Source organism: Tachyglossus aculeatus, chromosome 4 (genome assembly GCF_015852505.1).
Source record: "Tachyglossus aculeatus isolate mTacAcu1 chromosome 4, mTacAcu1.pri, whole genome shotgun sequence".
In the NCBI taxonomy this organism is placed as follows: domain Eukaryota; kingdom Metazoa; phylum Chordata; class Mammalia; order Monotremata; family Tachyglossidae; genus Tachyglossus; species Tachyglossus aculeatus.
The window spans coordinates 88,131,367-88,139,825 of NC_052069.1; the positions used below are offsets into that span (position 1 = coordinate 88,131,367).

Sequence of the window (8,459 nt, forward strand, 5' to 3'; positions counted from 1 at the left end):
CAGTGGTCAAGTCTCCTGTCTAGGATGAGACAAAATGGATTGGGTGGGGAATCAGAATCCACCCATATTCATTTATTCATTCAATCACATTTATTGAGCGCTTACTTGTGCAGAGCACCGTATTAAGCTCTTGGAAAGTACAATTTGGCAACAAGCATACTTTCTCTGTGTACTTTTGTACTTTGTGCTTTATACTTTTATTTGGATAAATAAATACCCATATTGACCTCTAGAGTCCTGATTTCTCATTTAACCTGCAATCCCACATCTCCTTTCCCCTTCAGGATGTCTCCACTTGGACGTCCTGTCAGCACCTCCAAATTAATATGACCAAAACTGACCTATTCTTCTTTCCTTTTAAATTTCCTCCTTCTCCTATCCTATTACAGCCAATAACACTGCCATCTACCCTGTTCCAGAAATCCTCACTAAATATTGGTGTTATTTTGGCCTCAGTCTTTCATTTCTCACACTCAATCTACTGGCGAATCCTGACGGTTCTTACATGTACCATCTTCCAGATCCATTCCTTCTTCTCTACCCCCAACAATTACCACACTGGTTCACAGTCTGGTCATTTCATGAGTAGACTAATATATCAGCCTCCTGGCTGGTTTCCCACCCTTAAGATCTCATCTCTCCAACCTATACTACACTCTGCTTCCAGGATCACCCTCCTGAAATGTCACAGAGGACACACTTTTCTGCTCCTCAAAACATTCCACTGGTTTCCTGGGTCCCTCTGCACCAAGCCAACATTTCTCACCGCTGGCTTTAAGGCTTTTCCACAATTCAACCCACCTCATATATATCTAGATACGTGTATTCCCCTCACCCACTAGCATCCAAACCACTTTCATTCTTCCCAAACTAACCTCGTTATCCTTAGCACTTAGGCATATGTTACTTTAATTATACATTCAACTGTTAGTTACTACTTAACTACTTTCATGTCTGTCTTCCCCAACAGAGTGCAAGCTTTTTATGTGCAAGGAATGTGTCATTTACTTGTTTCATATTTTCCACTAAATAAATTCTACTACTACTTCTACTGTTACTACTACTACTGCTTTATCCTGTCAAGGGCATTGTTCAAGTTGGAATAATAATAATGATAATGATAATAATAATAATAATAGTGCTATTTGTTAAGCACTTACTATGTGCCAGGCACTGTACTAAGCTTTTGGATGCAATCCCTGTCCCACTTGGCGCTCACAGTCTCAATCCCCATTTACAGATTGGGTTACTGTGGCACAAAGATGTTAAGTGACTTGCTCAAGGTCACACAGCAGATAATTGGTAGAGTTGAGATTAGAGCTCATGATTTTCTGGAATCACTTGACTTGTGCGTAAATAGCTACCATATCTACAAATCTAAAGCAAAGCAGAAAGCAAAGCAACTATCCTACTGTGTTTTTCCAGCCCGGCAAGATAATTCAGCCAACCCCAGCTTCCCCTTTGTTACAGTGATGTGCGCAGGTTGGAAAAGTGATCCTGTATGCCCTCACTAATCGGATCACTTTCTACTTTGAGTCTTGGCCTGGATTAGATTGATGGTCCTCCCATCACAATAATAAGCTTCCAACAGGGACAACAAGATAATCAAAACACGGCCTAGTGGAAAGAGCACAGACATAAGAGTCAGAGATTCTGGGGTCTAATCTCGGCTCTGCCACTTGTCTGCTTTGTGACCTTGTGAAGTCATCAACTCCTATGTGCCTCAGTTTCCTTACCTGTAAAATGGGGATTCGGTCCTGTTCCCTCCTTCTTAGACTGTAAGATGTGAGTTTTGTGTATGGCAGGAACTGTGTCCAATCTGATTATCTTTTATCTACTCCAGTGCTTAGAACAGAGCTGGTCACATAGTAACCCAGTTTCTGATTTATTGATTTATCCACTTGAGCTTATTATTTTTTACGTAGATTTCCTTTCTTCTAGTTGTGATCCTTGAGGGCAGGGATTACACTTTATACTTAATAATAACAGTAATAGTTGTGTTATTCATTAAGCATTTACTACGTGTGAAGCACTGTATTAAGTGCTGGGATAGGTAAAAGATCATCAGATCTCACATGAGGCTTACAATCTAAGTAGGAGGAAGAACAGGTATTGAATTCCTATTTTGCAGATGAGGAAACTAAAGTACAGAGAAGTTAAATGACGTGCCCAAAGTCTCCCAGCAGGCAAGTGGCAGAGCCAGGATTAGAAACCAGCTCCTCTGATTTCCAGGCCTGTATTCTTCCCGGTGGACCACACTACTTCTTTCGTTTGTTCCCAAGTTCCTCTTCCCCAGGAAGTTAAACCCTGTTGATTCTGGTTCTGAAACCACACTTACATCAGCGCCTAGAACAGTGCTTGGCACATAGTAAGCGCTTAATAAATACCATCATTATCAATTAAAATCTCTTCTGTGCTAACTCCACAACAGGAGATTCCCCAGCCTTCCTCAGTAATTCATTTTACTCCTCCTCTCATTCATTTTACCCCTCCTCTCCCCCTCCTCCCCCTCTCCATCCCCCGTCTTACCTCCTTCCCTTCCCCACAGCACCTTTTTATATGTATATATGTTTGTACGTATTTATTACTCTATTTATTTACTTATTTTACTTGTACATATCTATTCTATTTTATTTTGTTAATATGGTTTTTTTTTTCTCTGACTCCCCCTTCTAGACTGTGAGCCCACTGTTGGGTAGGGACCGTCTCTATATGTTGCCAACTTGTACTTCCCAAGCACTTAGTACAGTGCTCTGCACACAGTAAGTGCTCAATAAATATGATTGATTGATTGATTATGTGTATGCTGTAATGTTCATGATGCATCATATGTGAATATACAAAACACTGACATTTGAGAGGCAAGGACTTTTCTTTCCAAAGTGATGGGATGCCTGGGGTTGTAGAAGGTCCAGTTACAATCCTTCCTGAGCTTGTTGTGGGCAGGGAATGTGAATGTATTATAGTGTACTCTCCCATGTGCTTAGTACAGTGTTTTGCACAGAGTAAGTGCTCAATAAACATGATTGAATGAATGACCTCTCATGACATCTTTCCGCCCCAGAATCCTTGGTGAGAAGAGATGCTGTGAAAGCATTCCTAGCTGGATGAAGTTGCTCTCTTCAAACAGCTTCCTTAAGTCTACTGAATAACACTAGTGGTATTTATTTAGCACTTACTATATGCCAAGTATGGTATATATATATGTACATATATATATATATATATAAAATGGCATTTATTAAGCGCTTACTATGTGCAAAGCACTGTTCTAAGAGCTGGGGAGGTTACAAACTGATCAGCTTGTCCCACGGGGGGCTCACAGTCTTCATCCCCATTTTACAGATGAGGGAACTGAGGCCCAGAGAAGTACTAAGCGTAGGGTAGATACAAGATAATCAGATCCCACACAGGGCTCGCAGTCTAAGTAGGGGGAAGAAGAGTTATTGGATTTCCATTTTGCCAATTAGGGAACTGAGGCACAGAAAAGTTAACTTGTCTGCTGTGTGACCTTGGGGAAGTCACTTAACTCTCTGGGCCTCAATTCCCTCATCTGTAAAATGGGTATTAAGACTAAGAGCCCTATGTGGGACAGGGGCTGTGTCTACCCCAACCCTTAGAACAGTGCCTGTCACACAGTACGTGCTTAACAATATATCTGTAATTCTATTTACCTAATTTGATGCTATTGATGCCTGTCTACTTGTTTTGTTTTGTCATCTGTCTCCCCCTTCTAGACTGTGAGCCCATTGTTGGGTAGGGATTGTCTCTATCTGTTGCCAAATTGTGCTTTCCAAGTGCTTAGCACACAGTAAGCGCTCAGTAAATGTGATTGAATGAATGAATGAAAGAATATGGGTAGATTCTGATTTTGATCATAATATTGTTATTATTGCTAATTGACTTGTCCAAAGTCACACAGCAGGCAAGTGGCAGAGCTGGAATTAATAATAATAATGATGGCATTTATTAAGCACTTACTATATGCAAAGCACTGTTCTAAACGCCGGGGAGGTTACAAGGTGATCAGGTTATCCCACAGGGGGCTCACAGTCTTAATCCTCATTTTACAGATGAGGCCCAGAGAAGTGAAGTCACTTGCCCCAAGTCACACAGCTGACAAGTGGCGGAGCCGGGATTTGAACCCATGATCTCTGACTCCAAAGCTCGGGCTCTTTCCACTGAGCCACGCTGCTTCTCATTAAACCCAGGCCCACGCTCTTTCCACCGGACCACACTGCTTCTCATCCAAAAGGCCTGAAGAATGCAACCCAGTATGCAAGGTTCAATTTTAGAGCTTCCAAGCCTCACCACTGACCCAGGTTCTGTGAACCAGTCCATTTGGGAGGGAGGCTTCGAGACTGTGAGCCCACTGTTGGGTAGGGACTGTCTCTATACGTTGCCAACTTGTACTTCCCAAGTGCTTAGTAGAGTGCTCTGCACACAGTAAGCGCTCAATAAATACGATTGATTGATTGATTGGAGGCATGTCTCCAAATGAATCGCCCAGCTGGCCCCTCCACATAGAGAAGCAGCATGGGTCAGTGGAGAGAGTCAGAGGTCTCACAACTTCTCCGGGCCTCAGTTACCTCATCTGTAAAATGGGGATTAAGGCTGTGAGCCCCACGTGGAACAACCTGATCATCTTGTAACCTCCTCAGTGCTTAGAACAGTGCTCCACCTCCTCCCCCTCCCCATCCCCCCGCCTGACCTCCTTCCTCTCCCCACAGCACCTGTATATATGTATATATGTTTGTACGTATTTATTACTCTATTTTGTACATATTTATTCTATTTATTTTATTTTGCTAATATGTTTTGTTCTCTGTCTTCCCTTTCTAGACTGTGAGCCCACTGTTGGGTAGGGACCGTCTCTATATGTTGCCAACTTGGACTTTCCAAGCGCTTAGTACAGTGCTCTGCACACAGTAAGCGCTCAATAAATACGATTGATTGATTGATTCTAGACTGTGAGCCCACTGTTGGGTAGGGACTGTCTCTATATGTTGCCAGCTTGTACTTCCCAAGCGCTTAGTATAGTGCTCTGCACACAGTAAGTGCTCAATAAATACGATTGAATGAATAAATGAATGAATGAATAAATGCTATTATTATTATTAAACCATCCAGTGAAAACCCAACCTGTTCCAGAGAGCAGGGGCTGGGGCTGGGCCTCCTATGCCGTGGGGGCATGGGAAGCCCCATTCCTCCTACCCCCTGCCCTCACTCCCCCTGGGTGTGGCTGGTTTGGATGCTCCAGCTGTGTGGAAAGGGGACCTGCCCAGCTCGTCTGCTACTCTCCTCAGCCCAGCTTGCCAGCTACTCTAAAAACAACGTCACCTAGCACTTGCTGATGGGGCCCGGAGGAATAAATGGTTGTAAAATCGTTTGCTAAAGCCTTGCCAGTAAATATACGCCAGAATCAATCTAAACCCTCCCTGGCTCACTCCTCTCAGGAGACTAGGCAGCCCCAGCTCTGATATTTAAGTGCTTCTATAGTTTAGTGCTAGCTGCCCTGAATGCCTGTGTCCGGCAGAGATTTTACTGAATCTAACTCCGGGTTTCCTGCTGTTTAATCCCAGATCGTATTTTAGTGGCAAATTAGCTGTCCGTGGGTGATATTTCAATGTAATGTATCTATATATCTCCAATGAAACCTCCCCTGTATCACTGCTGGATGAGAAATCAGTCCTGGGCAAATATGAGGATTGCCTTGAAAACTTGGATGTTATTTAATAACTATGGCATTTAAGTGCTTACTGTGTGTCAAACACTTTTCAAAGTGCTGGAGTAATCATCATCATGATGGCATTTATTAAGCGCTTACTCTGTGCAAAGCACTGTTCTAAGTGCTGGGGAGGTTACAAGGTGATCAGGGTGTCCCACGTGGGGCTCACAGTCTTCATCCCCATTTTACAGATGAGGTAACTGAGGCACAGAGAAGTGGAGTGACTTGCCCAAAGTCACACAGTTGACAAGTGGTGGAACTAGGATTTGAACCCGTGACCTCTGACTCCAAAGCCCATGCCCTAGATACAAGTTATACAAGTAGATACAAGTTAATCAGGACAGACACAGTTTCAGTCCCACTTGGAGAAGCAGTGTGGCTCACTGGAAAGAGCACGGGCTTTGGAGTCAGAGGTCATGGGTTCAAATCCCAGCTCCGCCAACTGTCAGCTGTGTGACTTTGGGCAAGTCACTTAACTTCTCTGGGCCTCAGTTACCTCATCTGTAAAATGGGGATTAAGACTGTGTGCCCCCCGTGGGACAACCTGATCAACTTGTAACCTACCCAGCACTTAGAACTGTGCTTTGCACATAGTAAGCACTTAATTCCACCTCCATTGCATAGATAGGGTAGCTGAGACACAGGGAAGTTAGTTGACTTGGCCAAGTTCACAAAGCCGATAGATGACAGAGCTGGCAGGCCTCCGACTCCCAGTACTGTGCTCTGTCATCAATCATATTTATTGAGCGCTTACTGTGTGCAGAACACTGTACTAAGCGCTTGGGGAGTACAAGTTTGCAACACATAGAGACAGTCCCTACCCAACAGTGGGCCAAGCAGTTTCATATTTGAATGGATTCTAAAACACCAGCGTTTCTAAAATGCCGAAAGCCATGTTACCTATTTAGACTGTAGACAAGTAATAAAGGATTCCATAACATTCCAGTTTCTATTGGATAGGAAAACATTTTTCAGGGCTATCTTTGGGTTTCCTCCTAGGAAAAGACTTCCCAGAGTTTATCCCAATGCATATAGTAATCGTTGCCCAAAACTTTCACTTCCTTGTTAAAAGAAAAAAATCTTCTTAAGCTTTGGCATTTACCTGCTCCATTCCCCCTTGTTCACAAGTACAATAGTGAATGTAAGCTACAATAGAAAGGTCATTTTCTTCTTTCAGCGACAGTCACACAAGTGACTGCATTTCCTGATTCTGGATTAAGTTCAAGATTTCAAATACAACTGGACTCGTTTCTGATTAGAAAGTTTGATATTTATCGTAGACTTTCCTGTCTTCCATATCCAATGTGAGGGAGATTGCAAAAAGGTAAACTGAAAGGAACCATTCTTTTATCCAACAATTAACCCCATCTGAGTAAATAATACTGTGTCGTGCACTTGAGCCTTTGCTGTGAGGCACTGAGTTCAGAACTCAAAACGGCTTCAAAGCAGTGTTCGTGAAACGATGACAAGATGCTGCAGAATCATCTTTTCATGTGGACTATAATGCGAGGATTGTGTTACATAGTACAGTAACAAATAGAGGCGAGTCATAATGACATAGCAGATAAAGTGTCTGGAAGTATTTACCTGAAGGTAACCCAATCTTAGCTTGGTTCAGGACCTAGGCCTATAAACGTAGTATATGGTCTAGAAACCTGACTAGAAGAAAACCATTTTATGAAGGCTTGTAAGGTTTCTCCTCACAGGCAAATAAAAACACAAGGCTGATGGAGCATCACCAAAGTCGCAAGTCACCGAAACACTTCAGTAAGCCTGAGCCTCGCCCTCACTTCTGTGGCCTAATTTAAGTCAGACAAAGGGGCATATGTCTTTTTAAAGTATCAAACGGTGCATTGGAACTCTGAAAGCCTGTCAGTCAACGAATCGACATGATAAGAATCTATTGCACGCTGAATAGGGGGAAAACATAGTCCTGGTCAATCTGTCAGCGAAGGTATTCAAAAGCCCCTGCCCTGAATTGAGAAGACGGACACTAGGATTACTTTCCAAGAAAATATTTGTGGATACCTCCATATTCAGCAATCTTGTCTTGACTAATGCCCTCGAGTCGTTTCCGACCCATAGCGACACCACAGACACATCTCTCCCAGAATGTAGTGCTCTCCATCGGCAATAATTCTGGTAGTGTATCCATAGAGTTTTCTTGGTCAAAATACGGAAGCGGTTTACCATTGCCGCCTTCCACGCAGTAAACTCGAGTCTCCTCCCTCGACTCTCTCCTGTGCCACTCCTGCCAAGCATGGGTGAGTTTTGACTTGTAGCAGATTGTCTTCCACTCGCTAGCCACTGCCCAAGCTAGGAATGAAATGGGTAGGCCTTTGCTTGACTCTCCCTCCCATAGCCAAGGCTGGTAGAGTACTGGAAACTCTCCAGGTGTGACCCTGAGCGGGAAACATAGTAATCACCTCTGGGCATTTTCTGGACAAAGAAATGAAAACGGATGTTGTACGCTATGCTGTCTGGGAGAGATCACCTTCATGGTTTGCACTTTGAGCTGTAATAATAATAATAATAATAATGACATTTATTAAGTGCTTACTATGTGCAAAGCACTGTTCTAAGTGCTGGGGGATACAAGGTAATCAGGCTGTCCCATGGGGGGCTCACAGGCTTCATCCCATTTTACAGATGAGGGAACTGAGGCCCGGAGAAGTGAAGTGACTTGCCCAAAGTCACACAGCTGACAAGTAGTGGAGCTGGGGTTTGAACC

At 43.3% G+C, this 8,459-nt stretch overlaps 1 non-coding gene across 1 annotated transcript; it reads right to left on the reverse strand.

Moving 5' to 3' along the window:
- Positions 1 to 8,002: 8,002 nt before the first annotated feature.
- On the reverse strand, positions 8,003 to 8,140 carry LOC119927679. Its single transcript, XR_005450659.1, has one exon. It is a non-coding gene; the product is annotated as a small nucleolar RNA SNORA7 (small nucleolar RNA).
- Between the last annotated feature and the right edge of the window lie 319 nt (positions 8,141 to 8,459).